Here is a 24478-nt window from a genome sequence, read left to right on the forward strand (position 1 = left end):
CCATTTAACAAGCATTAAGAATCCTGTCTATAGCGACCACCTGTCCATATACTGGCAAATTTCATCTGTCCGCTGACTGGTCTTCTCAGGGGCAGTTTGGACAAGCCAGGAATCAAACCCGGGACCTCTCGATCCCTTGTCCGTTTATAGCACAGCTACTCGGCCATTCTGGAAACCTTTAAACCGTGTAAACTGTTTTGGCTCAATCTCAGCCCGGCTAATCGCGAAGGACAAGTAGAAAGCCTTTTTTAAAAAGATGTCAAAAACAAACCGGAGCCTACCTCTGCTTGGGGGGTAGGAAGACCCTGAATGTATGACAGGGGAAAAAGTTTTGATACTGTCAAACCTGCACCAATGTAGAATAATGTCTCTTTATTTGACAGTGATATCTCAATAAAACAAACAAAACCTGGCCAGTGCGACCAGTTTTTGTTGTTTCCTTAGAAAAATTATAACGTTAACCATTGACCACCTGTCTACATAGATCAGATTCTATCGGTCTCCTGATTGGTCGTCTTAGGCAGGTTTGCCTGTAGGTCTGCGTAAACTGTTTTGGCTCAATCTCAGCCCTGCTAATCGCGGCGGACAAGTAGGGGCAGGTACGGGGTCAGGAGCCGGGAATGTTTGCCGCTCTCACGCCCCCGCACAGGCCCAAGGGCAGCCAGAACAACGTGGGGCATTCTCCTGGTGTTAGCCTCCTTAGCAGGCCTCTCAGGCCTCCGCACAGGCCCAAGGGCAGTCAGAACAACGTGGGGCATTCTCTGAGCAGTAGCCTCCCCAGCAGGCCTCTCAGGCCTCAGCACAGGCCCAAGGGCAGTCAGAACAACGTGGGGCATTCTCCGGGCAGTAGCCTCTATAGCAGACTTCTCAGGGCCCCGCACAGGCCCAAGGGCAGCCAGAACAACGTGGGGCATTCTGTGGGCTGTAGCCTCTTTAGCAGGCTCTTTAGGCCACCAAACCGGCCCAAGGGCAGGGCAGAACAACGTGGGGCATTCTCCTGTTGTGTTAGCCTCCACAACAGGCTTCTTAGGTCCCCGCACAGGCCCAAGAGCAGAGTAGAACAACGTGGGGCATTCTCCGGGCAGTAGCCTCCGTAGCAGGCTTCTCAGGGCCTAACACCGGCCCAAGGGCAGCCAGAACAACGTTGGGCATTCTGTGGGTCTAGTGGCATCTAGCCTCCACTGCAGGCTTCTTGGGATGTTGCACGGGACCAAGGTCAGCACAGCACAACGACTGAGGGAAGAACGAGTGTACGAGTCTATATGCTCTTGCGGTTCGCTGTGCATTTTTGTCGTGCCACAGAGGTTGTTGATTCCAACCGGCCTTCAGCACTTGTGGACGGAACGCGGGTTTGTCTGGCGGCGGCCTTTGATGTGTTCGGTTATCGTGATGAATTAGTCTCAGGTACGGAGCTATTTCATAACCAACCAAGGCCGGAGACAAACAATCAATGCTTACTCTGTAAAGCTGCCAGCACAGATTGAGATAAGTTATATCCGGTCGCCTGGCAAGCTCCGTCAAAATCTGTAGAGTAAAGAAGCGAGAAAGAAAGGAGTCTGTTCTTTCCTTCATGCCTCTATACTCAACAGAAGAAGAAGAAAGGAAGAAATGGGACGAGAAAATAAGAATAAATAAAGAGAGGAACGGAAAGGAAGAAAGCAAAAAAGGAAGAAGAAAGAAAGAAAGAAAGATAGAAAAAGAAAGAAAGAAATGAAGGTACAGCATGAAAAAGAAAGATCAAAAGACGGAGAAAGAAAAGGGAAGAAAGAAAAAAGAAAAAGATGTCAAAGGATAGACATGTAGATGAAGAAGGAAAGAAAGAAAGAACGAGAAAGACAAACCAAGAAAGACGTATCTCAACGTGCTATTGAGAATGTGCTTGGGAAAGTAAACGTTTCCACGAAATGTAAATATTTTTGGTCTATGTACAGGCATGCCTTGTTTCACAAATGCAGTTGGAAGGAATCATTTTTGGTGACAGCAGCTAGCGTTAATAATAAACGCCTTGACGCGGCCGCCGTGATATAAGATTCATAACGAGCAGCCAGGCGGTACGGTTCCACTGAGCCGGAACAGTAACCACCTGTTCTGTAGCGGAACCCGAGACGTGTAATTATACCCAACACTGTGGAGGGTAAAATACAAGTACATGTAATATAAAATCATGCTAGATGTATACTCCCCAGCTCGCATATGCGTTTATGTGTGTCGTGTGTGTGTGTGTGTGTGTGTGTGTGTGTGTGTGTGTGTGTGTGTGTATGTGTGTATATGTGTCTTTGTTAGTTTGTGAGTGTGTATGTGTGTGTATATGTGTGTGTGACTGTGCGTGTCTTCTTCCTCTCTAGTTCTGTCCATCTATGGCTTTCCTCTTTCTGTCCCTCTTATTTCTCTTTCTCTGTCTCTTTCTCCCTCGAGCCCTTTGTACCAAATACTAAATTCAGCTTTCCGTCTACATGTATTCGTCTACCTATCACATTAGGCACATCGTTGAAGATTACCTGACTTTCAACCGGGCGTTTGATAATTATACAGTGGTATGAAGTGAAACGAAGAAGCGGGAATCAAAGATTGGAAATGCATCCATGAGCGGAAATGTGACGATCTCTCACGGGAAATAAAGAAACGAAGGAAACAAAATCAATGAAGGAGTGATGTGTGACTTGATAACATATCCGGTGGACGTGTTTACACAACAAGGGACATTAGATTAGGTTGGTATTGGATCCTATACTGTAAGGAAATCTACAAGTAAACTGATTTTCTTTTCGTCATTTATGAATTAGATAAGTTTCAATTATAATCTATTAGTATCAATGAATTATTTTCATTTAACGTTATATACAATGCCAACTGTTAATCAGTATCGCCAAAAAAGCAATTACTCAAACAACTGGATATGATTTTGCATATCAATTCATAGTTCGTAGTTATAAACCTGCTGTTCAACTGATCTTGCTCACAGTCACTGACGAAAAGTAGTGGATGCTACATGTACTTGAAACGTCTGACCGTTTCCAAAATCATATCCAGTTGTTTGAGTAATTGCTTTTTTGGCGTATCTTATTACCTGGATGTCTAATCTTCATCGACGTTAATCAGTATCATTAATCAATAATTGATAAGTAATTATCATCATTGAGTCAATTATGTTCATATATATTGTATTTCCATTTCTATCGATTCTGTACTAGCCATGGTTATTTTTTTCACGCTGTTTGTTGCTGTTTTTTGGCTCGACGATTCAAGGTTGATTGACGATTTGTACGTAAAATCTCAAAAAGACAAAAATGACACAATTCTACATTTCGCATTACTATATTCAAAAGAATAATTTTTTGTAATGCTTACTGCTTTTCTTCGCGTGTGACAACCTCCTCCTGACCTCCGCTGCCATCTGGCTAACAAACGCGCGAGCAATTAGCGGGGAAGAAATTAGAAGTCGTTGAGATGGAACTCCTGGGACCTTAAAATAAACGAGCGAGAAATAAAGCTGTCAGCGAAGGGCTGAAAACGGCAGCTTTATTGCCGGAATTTTACATCGACCGGCCGTTAAGATTGGTGCGGCCACAGCAATTCATTTTCTTAGTTCTCGCACTTTTCAAAATTAAAATGTAGAAGAGTTCATGAAGAAAACAGAGGGCTGTGAGGAAAACTTGACTTTGAATGTATTTTCCCGGAAACCGAGTGTACTAAGGGTACAGAAGACATACTGAAGATTTTTTTTTACGTTACCTTACATTGTGGTTGCCCAAACTGCTTTGAACACATTACTTTGTACTTTATTTTCTACAGACTGTCCCCTCAGATTCTGTCTTCATGTTGATTTTCCAGTCCAGTGCTTGTACTGCCTTACTCAATCAACCCTTCTTGCTCGGTCCCTTCTCACTGTTTTAAATCCGTAAACCGATAAGAAGAAGAATTTAGCTTTGGGAGGAACTAATTTCTGACCGCGTTTACCAAACGATACAAATCTGTATACCCGAAGACTCGGTGACCGTTTTCATGTTGATTTTCTAAATTCAGCATTATTTTCTTGATCTATGTGGTCCATGGAACAGACTTTTTCCACCTTGATTTTCCAATTCAACATCGTAATTTTTCTCAACGAGAACCAGAAAATTGACTAAGTACGGCCTTGAACTAAGATAGTTTATCTCGGCCCTGAAACAAAAGGTTGGAAAGGGTAGGGGTTAGATGGCAGATAGCGGAGGGCGCCGCCAAATTGCGTTTTTATTAGATTGCCTCTGAGCGTTGACGGTGATTTGTGAGAAGAGGCGTCCATTCTAACGGTCGGTTTACTGCGGGGATATGGTCGGAGCTGTTAGATGGAGGATTTTCAAAGATTTTCACAAAATGAAAGGAACGCAGACAAATAGCAAGATTTATATATAGTGTGTCAAAAACCATGGCAACGTTTTTACTAGATTGTCTCTGAGCGCTGACGGTGATTTGTGAGAGGGGCGCCCATTCCAACGGTCGTTTTACTGCGGGTAGGAGCTTTTTCACTGATCAAGTTCACGAAACTAAAGGAACGTAAAGCGAGGGAGCAAGCTTTTCCTGTGTCAAAAACAAAGATAACGACCACTCTACATGTACGGCGGGAATATGAAGGAAGTGTTTGGCCAGTGAAGATTTTCACTGATTTTCACGAAACTAAAGGAAAGTAAAGCGAGGAAGCAAGCTTTGTGTGTGTCGAAAAAGAAAGATAACGGATTTTTTTCCACAAAATCAAAGGAAAGCAGAGGAGAAGCAAGATCTACATAAAGTGTGTCAGATCCATGGTAACAATTTGTCTAGCTGACATCGCCATATCTACACCTTTTTATCTAGGGGTATAATTCGAACGATTTTCCTGTCCTGTCAAATTGCTTGGAAAATACATCTACATTCACTCATTTCTATCTTTGAGCTCATGAGGTAAAATGGTCACTTCTGTCACATGATGATGCAATAAACACTGTCATTGCTTGTAATCATCATGGGCGTCACTGATCTTAAAACGAACCTGTTATCACAGTTATTACAATTATTATCATCATCGTTATCATTATCCTGATCATCATGATCAGTACTATCAATATTGTTGTTTCTATGTTATTATCATCATTGTATTATCAATATCATTAGCATCTTTATCATTATCATTGTTATTATCATCATTATCGTTACTGTGAGTATTGGATATAGTCGTTAAATTCCATCATGAAAAGCTGCTCTTTTAAACTTGTCGGTAAATCTAAGACGTCGCCATCTTCTCATCAACATTATCGTAATTATGATGATGTCACTGGATTTTATCGTACGTGGAATTTGAAAGCCGGCGGACTGATCGACATAAGAAACCTTCCGGGTAAATTTGACGGGACATTCCCTATAAACTACCCAGTAGATCCACGATAGTTCCCAGTGAATCTTAGAACCTTCTTAGTAAATCTAAGGAAGTTCCCAGTAGATAAGACATTCCCGGTGCATCTAAAACGTCTAAGAACATTCACGGTAAATCTGGGAACCTCCCCGGTAAATCGAAGACATTTCCCGTAGATCTAAGAAGACATCTCATCCCGGTGAATCTTAGAACCTTCTTGATAAATCTAAGACAGTTCCCAATAGATAAGACATCCCCGGGTGCATCTTAAACTTCTAAGAACATTCACGGTAAATCTGGGAACCTCCCAGGTAAATCTAAGACATTTCCCGTAAATCATCTAAGAGGGTCTGCAGGGGGGGATCCCGACAACGCTGTACGCTAAATTCGGAGGGCCGGCTACGTAATACGCTAAATTCAGAAAGCCTTCCTACGCTCTACGCTAAATTCAGAAAGCCTCCCTACGCTCTACGCTAAATTATGGAGTGGTCGGCAACGCTCTACGTAAAATTAAAACGGCCGATTACATAAAAGGGGCATCAGCAGGCCCTCATCTAAGACGACTCCTCCCCTATGAGGCCCCTTCCCGGCCGGCGAGTCTCACCCTTGTTGTGCAGCGCAGACATTCCAGGAATGCGCGCCGGAGATGGGGAGAGCAGGGGAGCAATTTACCGCCCCGTTTGTCGTCTGAGCAATTAGGACTAACGCAATTCCTCCGCTTTTATTAAGGGTAGGCGACCTACGACTGGGAAATTCTCAAGTGTGGTGTAAAAATGATTCGTTAGGTGCCTGGCGCCTGGGTTTATAAGTTTATGGTTCAAGGTACACGTAAAAATATGCGCTTTGGGAAAAATGTCAGAAAAATTGAGTAACTTTCCATGCATGTGGTCTACGTAAATAAGCTAACGCAGTTCCTGCACTTGTATTAAGGGTAGGTGACCTTTGAAAGGGGAATTCCCAATTAAGTGTACATGTCCAGTGAAAATGATTTGGGGGAAGATAATTGATTGACTTCTGATCAAATACCGCCAGAAGTCTATCAAGGGGGGGGGGGGGGATTCCCAACTGTGGTGTGAAAATGATTAGTTAGGTCTTCAAAAAGTCGTTTCTTGGAGTGAAATAGAAAAAAATTTTAACTTTGACGTTTTTAGTCGAGCAATTCAAGCTACCAAAATCCCTGCGTTTGGATTTAAAAAGGCAACTTTCGACGGGAAAATTGCCAAATTCACGACGAAAATGATTCCTCGGGTCTTCGAGCTTGAGATTATGATGGTTTGTTGGCATTAAGGTAAATATATACGTTGCAGAAATGCCTAATTGATTAACTCTGGCAATAATATCACAAGGTTTGCGGTTTAAGCAATTAAGCTAACGCAAATCATTGTGCCTTCTATGAGCGTAGGCGAGCTTCGAAGGGAAAATTCCCACCAAATGTGGTGTGCAAATAATTCGTTTGATGCCTGAAGCTTGGGTTCATAAGGGGATTCATGTAAAAATGTGCAATTTGGGGAAAATATGAATGATTTGGGAGGTCTCATTACAACATTTGTAGTCCAGACAATTCAGCTAACGGTCTGTGCCTTCGGTTATTTCAAGACCGGGTGGCCTTAGGCTGGAAGACTCCCGAGTGCCCGGTAAAAACGATTTTCAATTAGATGGTGGTTCATTAGGTGCTTGGAGTTTGGGTTTATTGGTTTATGGATCAAGGTAAAGTTGTGCTCTTTGGGAAAAAGGAAGATATTTAGTGACTCGGCTTGCTAGCTTGGGAGTGATATCACAACACAACACTGATGAAATAAAATGTATAAATTATGTTCTTTTTGTTTAGTTGTTTTTTTTTTTTTGGTTGGTTGGCTGTTTTATTTGTTGGTTTGTTTGCTGATTGATTGATTGATTGGTTGGTTGGTTGGTTGGTTGGTTGGTTGGTTGGTTGGTTGGTTGGTTGGTTGGTTGGTTGGTTGGTTCCTTGCTTGCTTGCTTGGTCGGTTGCTTGCCGTGCTTGCTTGTTCGTTTGTTGATATATAGACTAGTAGTGTCATTTCCAAAGAAATCGGGGTACAGGGGAGATGTCAATCCACCTGACCTCAGACATTTCAAATGGTCCATGAAATTACCATTGTTCTCTGGTTACAGAATAAATGCGGAAGTTGGTGATATTCCCACGTAACCATTTCTGACCTCTGTACCGCGCATGGATCAATGTCGAACGTGTTCCCGCGTCTCATTTCCGTTGACCAATCACGGAGCCGATATCACTTATCCAGAACATCTTATCAGCCGTCCATCGGTTGTGAGGTCGTGCCGGGCGTGGCACTTGGGACCCGGGCTGACTCGTGCAAGTGAAAATGATATCGATCCAGTTCACTGAAGAGATAATCTTCTACTGGTACATGGTCGTGACATCAGGCTGGAGAATGACTGAATGGCAGTTTCGCTTGGGCTTATTCTATTGCTTTGTGGGACTTGGACACGAGATATCAAACCCGGAAGTTTCGCTGCAGTACCGAATAAAGCTAGGAGGTCCAGTATCAAACCTTCGTTTACCCTACCTACCCGCCAAACATCATATCAAAAAGGATCCATCTATTCGATTTATGTTGTACGCAAATTCCCAAAACATAACCTTCTTGGCAAATGTAATACTGTGGCTAGCTAGCCTGCTATGGGCTACTGCCAAGTTTTCTTTCCCAATGCTCGTTCAACGACGCACCTAAACGTAGAATAAACCCACAGTAAGATTTATGGAAGGCCCTGTGTAATCATTTGTGTCGCGAAGCGTTGATGCTGAAATGGCGCCAAACGTGCCGGGAGGGCTTTATGTCGGTACGGAGGAGATAAACCACCGGCAGAGATGGATCATACGGGCGGGCCGCATCTCATATTCCTCCGTCGTTCGCGGGGACAACCCTCCATTATAGCACGCGCCGGACGGTGGATTCATATTGTATACACATGTTTTAAAGGGAGGGAAGATATATGTAAACCGTAGATTTAAAAGACCGGCAGAAACAAAGAAAGAAAGAAACAAACTAGACTGGCCGTCATTTGCTTTAAGAGCAAATTCAGGATGTTTCGCCCATACTCCTCATGCAAGAAGTGGGCTGTCCCAAAATAACTCCTGGGCAAATCCAAGTTCCTGCATAATTTATGCAAATGAGGTCCTCATGAGCATAAGTTATGTCCAGGTGCTTTCACCTTTCCTACATGTACCTACATATTCAAGATGACATCCGCAGCTTTTACAGTAAGGGGAATACAACATCATGCATAAATTATGCAAGTGAGGTCCTCATTAGCATATGTCATGGCCAGGCGTGTGCACCTTTCCTAAAGCTACCTACATCTCAAATATGACATCTGCAGCTTGTACGGTAAGGGAAATACAAGTTTCTGCATGAATTATGCAAAGGAGGTCCTCATTAGCATGATTTTTGGCCAGGGGAATTCACCTTTCCTAATGGTACCTACATCTTAAAGATGACATCCGCAGCTTTCACGGTAAGGGAAATACAAGTTTATGCATGAAATATGCAAATGATGTCCTCATTAGCATAATTCATGGCCAGATGTGATCACCTTTGCTAACGGTACGTACATCTCAAATCTGACATCTGCAGCTTTTCCGGTAAGGGAATTACAAGTTTACGCATAAATCATGTAAATGAGGTCGTCATTAGCATAATTTATGGCCAGGTGTGTTCGTCTTTCCTAAAGGTACCTACATCTCAAAGATGACATCCGCAGCTTTTACGGTAAGGGACATACAACTTTATGCATACATTATGCAAATTAGGTCCTCATTAGCATAATTAATTGTCAGGTTTATTCACCTTTCCTATAGGTACCTACATCTCAAATATAACATCCGTACCATGTAACATAAGGTACATATAACTTTCTGTAATACCATTAGTAGAGGTACCCCCTGACATCTGCTTGGTTTTAACTCCCAGACTTGGGGGAAGTGTAGGAGGGCTTATGTTACAAGATGACCTAGTTGTGAGAAAATAACCAAAAATTCCATCAAAAAATTGCAAAATAAATCATTTTGAAGTAGTGTATACCCAAAAAAATTATGGGGTCCTTTGGGTAAATATCCAATGCACAACTAAACCAAATTTCAGGTCCTTAGGTTTTAACACCACGGCACTGGAGGCCATAATGTGCGACTTTTGTCGGAAAATGACCAAAAAACCTCGATAAAATCATTTCAAAAACTTATATGGAAAAAATTTGAAAAGGGTCTAGGGGTATACACAAACTCTACCTCCATACCAAATTTCAGCTAATTTGGTCGACGGACGACCGAGAAGAAGCGATTTGAAGATTTGACAGGAGAAGAAGAAGAAGAAGGAGAAGAAGAAGAAGAAGAAGAAGAAACCTGACAAAAACAATATGTTTCGTTGGCGAAACATAACAAAAAACCAAACAAACTTTGCAACTACAACTGTGCAACTGTTCATGTCCTGCATCCCTGAAGATGAACGCCCGTCCCTGCTGGCTGAGGCCCTGACGGATGATGCTCACCCCACCTCCGTTCAGCTCGTGACTTCCGGATGGCATTAGTGTAATCCTGCAAGCTGCACGTATACGTATCTGTCAGACTTGTTTTGTTGTTATTTCAGAGCCTTTTCTACGTATCTACGTCTCTCTCCCTCGGCTCTCCCCCTCTCTCTCCCCTCTCTCACCCTCTCTCTCTCTCCCCCCCTCACTCTTACTAATTTTCTGTTCTACCTCCTGACGTGAAGAGTTAAAAAAAGTGCAGTACTACCAGACAGGCGTTCTAAATGTTGCAGAAACAGGCGTTAACACTTAGACTGAACCGCATACTTACATCTGCTTGGAGATTAACTTTGGCGTACTTTACGTATGTAGGTATCATGCAATTAAGTTGGGACTAGAAATTTCCCAGGGGAGGATACGAAGACACAGTCTGCTGTCGCCGTGAGAGCCTTAAGGTTTAATATATAGTAAGACGCGCAGTTATCTCTCAACAGCGCCTTTCGCTGCACAGCCTGTCAAGATATGCGACAAGGACACCTTTATTAGTGAGCCGTAAGCGCTGTATACGAGTAATGGAGTTGAATGGGTCGTGCGTGGGCGCGACGAGTCGTTCGGTGTGATAAAACCAGCTGGAGTTATGTGTATGGAAGCCTGTGGTGACCATTTATATGCAATTTCATACAGCTGTAACTATTTATACACGAGTCTGAAGGTATATATATATTCAGATATTTTTAGATCGCCCTTGGCCTTTTCCGTACATTCCGTGAAGCGTCTATGACAAAAAGACTGTTGCACAATAGATGTAATCTAACCTATACCGTTGTCTACGTATGTAGCCTCATTAGCAGGCTCTACGCAATGGGCTTTTAGTGGTTTGTAATGTGTGTTTTTTCTCTCTTATGGCATATCAATTCTATTGTACATTTTTCTGTGGGCACATCTCCTAAGAGCCACAAGAAACCGAGCACAATTATAACTGATTTGCCGTCAGAAAAAAATAATATAATGACATTCCTGTAGCTCAATTGATAGCAGCCCCAGAGTTGAGCTACTGGTTCCAATTGTAACTGGGAGACCCCGGTTCAGTTCCGGGGAAGGGCATCCGGGTTGGAGCTGCATTCTTCATTCGGAAGGGACGTGAAGGGGGGTCCCGTGATCAAGGAGGTGCCTCGAGCACGTTAAAAGACACTACAACAGCCTCATCACTCATATGGGTACCTACTGACTATACTTTTAAAAAAGGCAAAAAGCTGCATGCGATTGTATTCCGTAGCAGTTCTTAGAATAGTCACTTGTCGCCATTGTTAACTTGGACTGTCTGTATATTTACAAATGAAACAAGAGTTCCACGACCTCATATCTCCATGAACAATTCAATTTATGCAAATAACTTACACATTTACATAATATATGCTTGGTCATAAACACCTTTATCTAACTTACACAATGTTGCAATATTGACAGTCCTATAATTTTCCAATTAGATGTCTTCTGATGGAAAACACTGCAAATATAGATTTTCCTCATTAGCTATGCAAATTAAGTCCCAATTAGCATAATTTGCACTTCATTGTGTATATCTCTGTCTAAGCTACCTGCATACTAAATATCACGGAAATCCGTTGTTCCTTTGTTCAGTTATTCTCCTTAGAAGATTTTCACAATAACGCCACTGCAGTTCCAGAGCAAGCTGCTAGGGGGCCCAAACCTACAGCACTTCTTTATTACATCACAAGCTATCTGCCACCAAAAAATCAAGACCATAGCACGTCCAGGTCAAAAGATACAAAAATTGAAGTTCTGCTGCAGTACCAAGGTCACATACCAGGGGGCCCAAAATCGACCTTGAATTTCGGCTTCACAAGACCCGCCCACATACCAAATACCATCGTAATCTATCCAGAGGTTCTTGAGTTATGCTGACTACAGTAGTCCGGAAACACAAACACAAACACACACACACACACACACACACACAAACACGCCAAAAACAATATCTCCATTTTTCATGGAGATAATAATTATAGTATAATAGATAATATAAGCCACAAAAAGCCCGACTCGCAGAGTCTGGTCGGCAGACTATCCCTCGGGGGACCGTGATGACGTGTTGTGACGCAGGGCTGATGTAACTGATATGACACCCGCGCATCACGGGGGCGCAACATGTCGTCACGCGTCACGTGGTCATGTCAATCATAAATCATCGCTCAGGGCTCACCTTGTGACCCATATTTTAGGTAATAAAACATAAAATGACGAGCAGATTTGATTTTAGGATTCATCCGTTTAGCCTGGCGTTTAGCCGTACGTACCCAGAACGTCCGGTGAATCAACCTCCAAGCAGAAGTTGGGGTGGACGACGTAACGTTTTTCCGACCGCCGGGCGGCTTTGGGTGGTTCGGTGCTGTCAGGGTAGCCTGGTAGTCAGAAAACGTTACGATTTTTCACCCAAACATCTGCTTGGAGATCAATGCGAATAAGGGATCTGATGGGTCATTTGTGGTCAACGTGGCATTAAAATAACTGGCGTTGGATAGCGTGGACCACATGTTAGGTAATGCAACATAAAATGGCGGGCAACTTTGATATTATGATTCAACCGTTTAGAATTTCACAATGATATGAAATCACACATGTAGGAAATACCATGGCAGCAAAACTGAATGAATGTGGAGATTTTAAAGCCTCCGCTAGGTCTTCTACAGGGACATGGATGGATAGTAGAATTCGGCAAGAATACTGTAAATGCAGAAATGTTCGCGGCGGTTTTATGTTTGCGGTTTTTGCGGTGAGCTCTTCGGCGCGAACTTTAAGAACACCCCTAGTGTACTAACGCGAACTTGAAACCACCGCGAACAGTCAATTTTCTCTCTACCGTGAAATTAAAACCACGCGAGCTTAAATGCGTTTACAGTGGATTCCTGGCAAGAGTCAGTTCGCTTTGTTAAGACTTGCTAAACGTCGCAGCAGACAGTTTTGTCAGCGAAGCCTGAACTTGTACAATACTAAAGCCCTCGTCTCAAAGCAGGGGTTACGCTCCGGTTCCTTAGGGGCGACAAAAGAAAGAAAGCCCGATGAAACGCATACAAAGACGCTCAAACCAACCCAACCTCTGCTTGGGGAGTAGTAAAGGACTAGTACATGTACAGTATCATGGCTGTGTCTCAGTGCCACCCTGGTTTTGTCACGTTTTTTTTGCTAAGGCCACAGCAAGTAAATTTTATGGATGACATCCTCCACAGACTCCAAAATTAATGAGATAGGGCGAAAAAAAAACAAGGCGGGCCAAAAAAAACAAGATTCCTATATTTTCACATTTTGAGATCATAATTCTTATTAAACAAGAATTGAGGCGACGAGATATAATATCATGACCAACAGGTCTTTTAGTCCTGTATTCAACCGATGTATTAGTCCTGTATTCATTCATATACAATATAAAACCTCCTTAATTCAACAGCAAACATGTCCTTGTAGATGTGTATACATCTCAATAGACTAACTACAATAAATGCATAAAAGAGCTTGTTGTACCATCATCTGAAGCAACTTCACTGGGTATTCATATGCGATGAAACACCTGGTGTATAGAGCTCAATTAACTAGACCCCCCCCCCATTATTTATATAATGTCCTTGCTAGAACAAATGCAGAAAACAGCTTGTCATTATACCATCATGGGTAGGAACTACACTGGGTATTCATATGCAATGAAACACCTTAGACTGTCAACGTTTACGACATATTTGCCAATTTTTGGCATGTTGACCACCGTCGGAGGGCAATGAAATTTCTTGTTTTTTATTTCGAAATCAGGCGAAAATTAATGAGCGCGCTGATGTCATCCATAAAAATTACTTGCTGTGGCCTAACGTTGCATTCAGTGTATGTTTTTCAGCGCGGCTCGCACTTAAACCTTGATCACGGGACCCACATTTTACGTCCCTTCCGAAAGACAAATGCATCTCCAACCAGGATGCCCTTCCCCGAATGTGATGGCCGATTTCACAGCCACCCTAATTTTGTCAAGTCCTGCTAACGTTGCAGTGTTACACATGTTTTTCAGCGCGGCTCGCACTTAACCCTTGATCACGGGACCCAGATTTTACGTCCCTTCCGAAAGACGAATGCAGCTCCAACCAGGATGCCCTTCCCAGGATTTGATGGCCGATTTCACAGCCTTGTTTTGTCAAGTCCTGCTAACGCCGCAGTAGTGAACATGTTTTTCAGCGCGGCTCGCACTTTAAAGGGTCCCCGACCGTAGGCGTGAAGTATCAGGTTAACAACGGGGAAACACTACCCGGGCTTCTCAATGACTGCTCTTAAAAGTACAACAAAGACGTACACGCATTCCCCGCATTCCAGTCCACAATGCGGACAGACTGTTCTGTGTGGGCCGTTTTATATAGCAGCTGGCTAGAGGCCAGTAGAGACTAAGGTTGGGAGTACCATTGTGACCATACCCTTTTTGAGGCCGTAGGGGCAGTCGGTTGTTTTCCACTGTGTCTAAGGTACGGTATTTGAAGGCTGTCTTTCCACCGCCTTTTACCTCCCCAACCAAAACCAGGTACCCGTCGTGGCACCTAGCCTGGGTGAAGTGAAGAAAGTCGTGTCAAGTGCCTTTCCCAAGGTCACAACGGACATGTCAGGAATTCGAACCCAGGGCCTCTGGTTATGGTATGTATCAGTGCTGGCGGCTGGCCAGTTTCGCGGACTAAGACAAGAATAGGGCTTTGGAATACCAGGGTTTCATAACCATGATAACGGCAACATGCTCGAACTTGCACCGAAACCGCCCTGCTTTTAGTATCAATTAGTTCCAGCGTGGGCATGACTCACACGTCCATGTTCTGTCTTGAATACAAAACGCGAAAATGCTGAAGGTTTCACTTCCCGTCGGTTCCAAAAGGGTTGCCTAGAAGGTATACATGTTATCATTAGATTCTATGGACACATTGTTACTTTTGGAGGTTTTCAAATCACGGGCCAGGTGCTTGAAATGCATGTTTTCTGGTATAAGCTACCCAAGAGACGGTACTGACGAGAGTGTTGACAACAACCGCGCAGAAATTAAACTTGGGAGCGAACAACTCCCACAAACAGGTGGCTGGCTTGGCTTGGTCCAGTCCAGCTTGATGGTCAGCAGCGACCTCTAGGTGTCACCTTCAAAACTGCACCCTGCCAGTAATACATGTGTTTAATAGTTGTTTTAAACCGTGCTCCGTGTGCGGTGACTAGCCTCCACCAGGCCTTCCGACGAGGGTACTTATCGTAGAATTCGGCAATAAAGGGAACAATTGGCCAGGAGAGTCGGGATGGTTAACATTTCCCCCTCGCGTGGGAGTGATTGCGCATGCGCCTGCAAATGAAACCCTCTGGTGGCCAAACTCTCCTGGCAAATATACTCCCTGTAGCCGGCGTGGTTAGTCTGGTAGTGACTATGCGGTGATCACTTCACTCCAAACCAACTGTCTGTGTCTGTCTCTGTCTCTGTCTCACTCTCTGTCCTCGTCTCTGTCTGTCTGTCTGTCTGTCTGTCTCTCTCTCTCTCTCTCTCTCTCTCTCTGTCTGTGTGTGTGTGTCTCTCTCTCATTGTCTTTCTTTCTCCGAACCAGTTGAGAACTAGAGTAAATATTTGCGCTAGCGGCAAATACAGACAGGTTTGCCTATGGAGAAGACATTACTAGCCTAATCAATACCAACCAAGAACATTATATAGGGATAATAATGCCATTGCACCAGCGTATCCATGGTCAGAGGCACACATACTGCCGATTTTCATGACTGTCGCGAGTACCCTCCTCCACGGAGATTAAAAGTATTTTTTATTCACAATAATTTACTAATTAGTAATGCCATGTTAATTTGATTATAAGAACGACATCGCATATACCATGTGCGCATCACTGTTCGTCTGTTTTGTCTGCGGCTGCCACCCTACCCTACCATTTACCCCTTTGCACTGGTATAATATTATGACGTCACATCTGACTCCCGGAAGCCTCAAAACTACTCGGTAATCATCTTCTGCCACCCTAACTTCTGCCACCCTAAATAAAGAATATTTATCTCCATTCATAAAAGAGGTATGAAACAGCATCGTTGTTTATTCAAGCTACATATATGTCGAATATAAAGCCCCTACCATTTTTGCATTTGATTTTGCAAATATAGTCATCATCAGCATAACACACCTAAAGATAATGGTTTTAGTAAAGCTACCTACACATCCAATGTGGCATCCGTAGTATTCATCGTAGAGGAAATATGAAGTTTCTTCAATAATAATGCAAATGAGGTCCTCATTAGCATAACATACATTCCATTGTATTCACCTTTACTAAAGCTACCCACATCACTAATATCACATCCCTAGCATTTACCCTAAAGGAAGTATAACTTTTCTGCATAAATTATGCAAATGAAGCCCTCATTAGCATAATGCTCCTCCATTATTTTCGACTATCCTAAAGCTGCCTACACCTCCAATATGACATCTGTAACGTTTATTGTAAGGAAAACATAGATTTTCCATAAATCATTAATAATGCAAATGAGGCCATAATTAGCATACTGAACATTCAATTGTATTCGCCTGTCCTACAACGACATTGACCTCTTATATGACATGTGTAGCATTTAGCATAAGGGAAATATGAAGTTTCTGCATAAATTATGCAAATGAGGTCCATATTAACGTAATACACATAAAGACGATAATGATAAGTACATATGACTTAAAGATGAAACACCTTTCCTTTACCAGTGAGGTGTTATATCAGTTTCTATTAATATGTTAATTACCTTCGATCAGAGACAGAACTACACATGAATATATCAATTATCTATGTTAATTATCTAACAACGTGGATTTCGTCAAGATAGTAAAAAAACTTATCTTCTTGCCTATTAATTGATACCAGTTTAGTATTGGTTAATCTCTATTCAGCAGCAATTCAACTGCATTTTCATGTAGTGTTAACCCACAAACAAAAGTTACCAGCTAAGTCGGTGGTATTTCTAGTGGGAAGACTGGCTGTCATAGACAGTACAAAAAGCTTGAACTGCAAATGAATGAATATTGAATGATGGCAATGATTGATAATGTTAAATGTTCAGCAGATGATGTATTGAAGAAGCAATAGTGACAACCCTGTAAAAAGGTACCGAATTAATATTGATATGACTATTATATATTCAGTAGAAGATGAGCTACAGATGTCATGAATAAGTAAAAAGGCGATGAATAAGTAAGAGGAATGACTTGCGTCACAGTGACAAAATTAGATATCATTGGCTGATGCACTGCTACGTAACAACATGGCGGCGCCCATAGACCACGTGATCACAATCGTACTAAAGCAATACAGGCTTTGACATACGTCAAACCTGTAAATAAATGCCTGCAATACCAAAAGCCGTCGCGGGTGGCCTCCATGCACGATGGGTCTTGTTGGCTAGCAAAGAGTTGCCACCTTGCGGTTACTATCTTTACTGCAACGAATTTAGCGCGACCGACTCTGGCAAAGGGAAATGGCTGACTTCACACCCGTACCCATACTGCTTTGCGACCCTTCTAGTCCCACAGTTACTGAGTTACATATAGCAGCGCTTACCTGTATCTGTATTGCCGGTATAACACACCAGCTTCTGTATCTGTATCTAATACATAGCCGGTATAACCGCCATTCGGCGTAACACACTAGCTTCGCAGATACGCCGCGCGACATCAGCTGGTTATATCACATCGAACGACCTGTCACGTCTAACCTTCGCATATCTAACTGCAAGCATTGTTTAAAGCTGTCTAATGAGGATGCTTCCACGGTACTTGGTGGCAACGAGTTCCACTCTACGGTCGTTCTTGGAAAATACGATTTTTTTTAACACATCAATCCTAGGTTGAAAAGTCTTATACAGTACTTAAGGCATGACTATTTCTTGTCCTTTTCTGAGCTGGTATTAGATTCTTATTACTCGGTACGTCCATCAGTTTATTAGTCATCTTGTACACCACTGCAGTCTTCACATTTTCCCTCTCTCTGCATTGTGATCGTAGAAACACACCCACACATGCAGACGTGGACAAGCTGAAAAATACTTCACTTCATAGGGGTGCAGTTTTCAGTAGATGTGGCTTAAGGTCGAAAACGCTCATGCGCGTAAATGTTGGGCTGGCACATCTCAGGGTGAATCTGAGGTCAACACACGTAACCTTAGTCGCCTTATATACACCTCTTAGTCACCTTATATTCACCGTGCCTCTCTGTCCTCCCACCCAAATTAGTCTACATCGCACAGAAAAAAAACCCACAAATGTAACGCGTCATACCGCTTCTGTTCTTTCTATTCTTCCATATAAGGCAATACGTAACGTGTCATGGTTTATTCATCCTAGTCACGATTGGTTGCAAGCGATTGTGTAAGATCCAACCAAGGACATTATGTCTTTGATACAAAGTATTACCGTCTTACATATTGAATAATTTTTTCTTGCAAGTTACCTTTAAAGCCGCCCACACACAGTGGGAGTATATAACTCTCCCGGGGAATCTGCGAGCTCTGAAAGGAAATTTTCGGCAGAAATGTTTTCTCGAGCACTTCGCGATTTTTAGCACCAAACCCCATCCGATGTAATAGGGTAGATTTTCACGCGAAAAAAACGCTCGACTCCCTGGTGCTTTGTAAAATTCGACAACACGACGCCTTCAGTTGGCGATGGGACAGTGACAGAGTGACGAGGGCTTGAGGTAGTCCCATAGCCTTTTTGAGGCCAACCTTCTCCTTCCGCTGCCTTTTACTTCCCCAACCGAAGTCAGGTACCCATTTACACCTGGGTGGAGTGAGGAAAGTCGTGTAGAAGTGCCTTTTCCAAGCGCACAACATCGGTGGCACGTCAGGGGAATTGAACCCAGGACTTCCAGATCAAACACCGTCCCCGTTACGCCACTACGACGCTGGCTTTAATACTGCACAAATGGACGAGGAAGCAGAGCCTGTCGGCGCCCCTCCCTCAGGGCCCAGGAACGGCCAACCTCGTGGGTCTCTGTCCCGCTCTCCCCTTGTCCAGCTTGGAGGTGCAAGGGGGGATGTCAACGGAGGCTCGGGCATCGGGAAAGATGGGCCTGGAGAGTCTTCAAGATCAAACACCTACGAGGGAGCCTTCAAACACATACGAAAAAGTCCTTTTTTGGTATGCTACGCGACAAAGGACAAAGATCTTTCGCGATCCCAGCCGTCGCAGGAGGCTCGGCTAGAGGCGAAGTCACACCAACAGGATGTTGGATCCGAAAGAAGCAGGCGCAATGGCAACGAAGGGTCGGTTAGGTTGCAAGACCGGCTTGGAGATTCTTCAAACACGTACAAAGAAGCCGAGAGAGTGTATTATACAATTAAGGACAAGGATATTCCACCGCCTTCGCATGGGGCTCAACGAGAGGCAAAGTCACCCCAGGTGACGGGTTGCCTCGGAAACCACAGACGTCATGGAAATGAAGGTGGGGGCAGATCTCAAGAAGAGATGGAAGAGACCAACACGTACGAAGAAGCCGAGAGGGTGTACTACACAATAAAGGACAGGGATATTCCGTTGTCTCAGCTACAGCAATCTGGGCAGGACGTGACGTCATCCCAATCAGGGGTCGCTACAGAAGACAGTACACGCCATGACAACCCAACTGACAAGGCGACAGGTACGGGATATTTCTGTCACTTTTTTAAAAAGACTCCATATCATTACAATTATCAAATTCGCCAAATTGCAAGAAGGATATATTTTCGGATGCATGTGTCCGTGTGTGTGTGTGTGTGTGTGTGTGTGTGTGTGTGTGTGTGTGTGTGTGTGTGTGTGTGTATGTGTGTGTGTGTGTGTGTGTGTGTATGTGTGTGTATGTGTGTGTGTGTGTGTGTATGTGTGTGTGTGTGTGTGTGTGTGTGTGTGTGTGTGTGTGTGTGTGTGTGTGTGTGTGTAAACACGATAACTCGAGAATTTTAGGGTGGATTTTTGTTATATTTGGTACGTTGGTAGTTCTTGAATTTGCATATGAATGTGTAAATCATAAGGAAAGTCATATTTCAAACATGTGGCTCAGTAATAAAGGCATATAATCAAGTGATGAACAAGAAGAAACATAATGATGCTTTGAGAAGTAAAAGGAAATTTAGTCAATGTTCAGCTGTGTTCTCCTCTATATAGTCGTTTAAAGAGTTGAAGTGTTCTTGCCGATTTAAGTCTGATCGATACAGAGTTACAGAGCACCGCCCCAGAGCACGACAAGGTTTGCTTTCTGTGTTCAGATCTTGCTTCAGGTAGTTGAAGGCCACCTTGTGCTCTGAGGAATTATCATTATTATCATTATTATCATCATTATCATTTTTATCATACTAGTGTGTCAAGGTGCAGATGGCCATCGTGGTCTCTGTGACGTCATCCGCGCGCACCGCTGCCGCCTGGCCACCGCTCTGGCAGTGGTAGTGACCCTGGTCACTACGGGAGTCCTGCTGCTGATGCTCGTCAGTCGCACGCATAAAGGGGTAGATACAGTCAAACCTTGTATCATCATGAAAGTTCATCTTTTAAGCATAGTCTAGTCAAGAAGGTTATGTTTACGGGACTGTGCGTTTGTTTGGTTCTTTGGTTCTTTGTTTGTATCTAAAAATCAGTGCTCAAAATTTTGTAGATGGATGTTTGGTGTGTTGGTAGTTGTTGGCAAAATGAAGAAATGATTAGATTTAGGGCCCTCGAGCAAATATCCATTGTACTGCATCATACGTCGTTTGGTTTTCATTGTAAAATACGATTTAACCGATTTAAAAAAAAAGAAATCCACTCACGGATGATCATACATTTTTTTGTTCTTTCAGACCCCAGACGTTGTTATCGTACCTACTTTGGTGCCTACCCATTGGTCCACTCTACCCGTGACGTACCACTTTGATGGCATTTCGTCAGTCCAGGTGACCCTGCCAGCTGGACCGATGACGGCACGGCCTCCACCCGTGACATCAGCCTTTGATGACGTTCCTTCAGTCCAGGCGACCCGGCCAGCTGGACCGATGACGTCATCTGTTCCGGTACAGCCTCCACCCGTGACGTCACCCTCTGATGACGTTCCTTCAGTCCAGGCGACCCTGCCAGCTGGACCGATGACGTCATCTGTTCCGGTACAGCCTCCACCCGTGACGTCACCCTCTGATGACGTTCCTTCAGTCCAGGCGACACTTGCAGCTGGACCGATGACGTCATCTGTTCCGGTACAGTCTCCACCCGTGACGGAGTCTCCATGCACCCTGTCATCAAAGGGGGGCCGTGTCTACGGTAAGGGTCGAATCTGACAATAGACCAGTCTTCTAGAATTATTTTAAGTAGATGTCGCTACCACACATTGGATCCTATCTGTATTGTTCAACAAGTATAACACACCATTTTCTATTTTATACAATATGGTTGAGCAGCATATCTATTCAACTTTCACTATCTATTCAAGTCTGTTCCATTCTATTCTTTTCATTCTTTCTATTCTGTTCGATTTTACCCTGTTCAATCTATTCTATTGATTCTATTTCGTTCTATTCTATTCTATTTTTCTATATTCTGTTTTGCTCTATTCTATTCAATGCTATGATATTCCTGATATTCTGCTCTGCAATTAAAGTATGGTCAATTATTGAATGAGCCCCTAAAAGCTCTGTTGGCGAAGTAAGGAGTAATAAAGCTTTGATCTTCGTTATTTGCAGCTCCAGGAAAGTACCGTGACTGTGCCGAGGTCTATGGGGGAGGATCCACAGCAAGCGGTGTTTACCGCATTATCCTGCAGAACAGCACACGTGTGGACGTCTACTGTGAAATGGATACTGGCGGTAAGATTTATACATGAGACCGTATCTTTTAGAATAGACTATTATTATTATATTTCATTGACTGCCTTGTCATTGTTTGTTGGTTTGTTTGTTTGTTTAACCAGGGGGCCACATATCACCTACTAAAGGCGTTTTTCATACTTTGTTGCCATACATTGTATCGTGTACAATTAACTGTCGAGCAATCACTCACTCACTCACTCACTCACTCACTCACTCACTCACTCACTCACTCACTCACTCACTCACTCATGACTCATGACCACAGTGGTCGTAGGGGCGTCATGACAGCCAGCCGCAATGATCCGTCGAGCGGTCATGTCAAGCAATAAAATTCATTCATTCATTCATTCATTCATTCATTCATTCATTCATTCTGTTACCTAGACGGGGGTTGGACAGTCATCCAGCGTCGTTGTGACGGGACGGTTCGGTTTGACCGTACCTGGGCGGACTACAAGCGAGGTTTCGGGAACAAGACCGGCGAGCACTGGCTGGGAAACGACATCATCCACCTCCTGACGAACCAGAAGTGCTACAGGCTGTGGCTCGACTGGATAGACGGGAGGGGAAGGCAACACAGCTACATATGCACCCCTGGTCACTTCAGGTAAAGGGTTGCGTATTAACATGTTTTTGGCAGAGCGTTCGGCTCAAAACCAAGTGGTCCCGGGTTCGAATCCTGTCATGTCACAGATATTGTGCCATTGGGAAATGCACTTTACACGACTTTCCTCACTCCACCCAGACGTAAATGGGTACCTGACTTCGGTTGGGGAAGGTCGTATTGAGGTCACCTGCTGGCGCCGAATGGCAGCCGCCCAGACCCTTGCGACAGTTGTACAAAATGCAAGTGTCGATATGTTTTATATTATGTGAAACCTGTAAACCCTGCATTAAATCAGCGCTAGAAGGGCTGCCATTGCGGGTAATTTCTGACCAATATAACCATTCTTATATTCTCTGTAAATTTCCCAGGGTGGCTGATGAGAAGAATGGCTACAGACTGGATCCGGGCGTTCCCGCGACAAAAGGAAACGTTTGTGATCACTACGTCTCCTATCTGAGTGGGTTCGCATTCTCCACCGTGGACAGGGACAATGATGGCATTACTAGTAATATATTTAGTTGTGTTAAATGTTTTGGAGGTGGGTCGTGGTATAATTATTGTGGAGGCCTCACATTCATTAATCAGCAGTGGGACTGCCATAAGAAAGACCGTTATACCCCAGCAAAGTACGTGTCTATGAAGCTGAAGCCATGACTTTGTACTCAAAAGTTGCAGTTGTACAGTTGCGTTTTATATAAAGTGCATATATGTAAGAATTGTGATGGCCTAGCTCACATTCATTAATGAACAGAGGGACTACAATAAGAAAGAACTTTATACCCCAGCAAAGTACGTGTCTATGAAGCTGAAGCCATAACTGTGTGCATAAAAAACATTTTATAGTTTATATTATTTATTATTCGTACCTTAGTACTTAGTGTGGCATTTAGATGCTTCATGCTCCGTTTTTCATTTTTTATGTAAACTCGAATATTTCAAATCAATAGTGGATTAGAGATTAAATTGTGTGACCATGTTAATCTTTTGAGTCAATTATTCTAAATGTTATGATCTTGAGTTTTACAATTGGCTGTACATGTAAGTTACAATGCAATTCAGGCTGTTTTATAAGCCTGCAATGTTGTACATGAAAAAAGTTCAAAGTGACAGTGTCCATTAGAACATAATGCGACAGAAACTGATGTTTTAGTTGAGCATCGTGTCGAAAAGATATTTTCTAAGCTACAGTAAATACATTTAAGTTCGCATGGTTTTTATTTTACGCTAAGGCAAAAATGGAGTGTTCGTGGTAGTTTTAAGTTTGCGGCAGCGCTATAGGCACATACTGCTACAGTATTGGACAAAAATGTTCGCTGTGGTTTTAAGTTCGCGGTGAAACGTCGCCGCGAAAACCGCGAACATAAAACCACCGCGAACATTTCTGCGTTTACAGTATTTTGGGATACGATAGCATTGTGGTAGTCACTACTAAGATTGAAACGGGCATATGAACAAAGTGTTGAATTTAAGTTGTGAAAGATAATAAAATGATCTTTACAAACTGTAGTAGAATGTCAGCTGTAGGTTTCACTGTAATAGCTGTAGTTGTTATACCTTGAAAGTAGCAGTAGTTGTTATACATACATATATAAGGAATCCAGGAATACTAGTGGTGTGTTTATTTACAACCTTTAATTATGATGGATATCTGAATACATCAAAAGGAGCGAGATCGACGCCTCAAATATGACTTCGTTGCAAACAGCAATTACCTTGATGAGTGAACCGTTCTTGCAATTTTATGAACAATAAAAGCGGGTAGAACTGCTGTCTTTGTCTTTGTTGTCACTATGTCAGTATCACAGACCGGTACCAAAACAAATTTAGTACAAAACGCCAATCATTCACATCAGCTTGAAGATTGAACAACACCGGTACTATATAGTATAGAGTACTGTAGGAGCAGAGTACTGTAGGAGCATCTTCACTAAGTACAGTAGTAGCTCTAAAGAACGGTTGCAGTCAGATATGCAAAGACTAGGTGCAACAGACCGTTCGGTGTAATATAACCAGCTGCTGTCACGCCGCGTGCCTGCGAAGCTGGTGTGTTACGCCTAATGGCGGTTGTACTGGCTATATAGATGCAGATGTAGATACAGAGTACTACAAACAGCAGAGAGTGCAAAAGCGCCGCT

General features: G+C 43.2%; 1 long non-coding RNA gene across 1 annotated transcript; it reads left to right on the forward strand.

Annotated features, from left to right (window-relative positions):
- The first annotated feature begins 22122 nt into the window (after nt 1-22122).
- Nucleotides 22123-23306, forward strand: LOC136447779 (uncharacterized). Its single transcript, XR_010757771.1, has 2 exons — nt 22123-22343; nt 22712-23306. It is a non-coding gene; the product is annotated as an uncharacterized lncRNA (long non-coding RNA).
- Nucleotides 23307-24478: the final 1172 nt, after the last annotated feature.

Source organism: Branchiostoma lanceolatum, chromosome 13 (genome assembly GCF_035083965.1).
Source record: "Branchiostoma lanceolatum isolate klBraLanc5 chromosome 13, klBraLanc5.hap2, whole genome shotgun sequence".
NCBI classification, from domain to species: domain Eukaryota; kingdom Metazoa; phylum Chordata; class Leptocardii; order Amphioxiformes; family Branchiostomatidae; genus Branchiostoma; species Branchiostoma lanceolatum.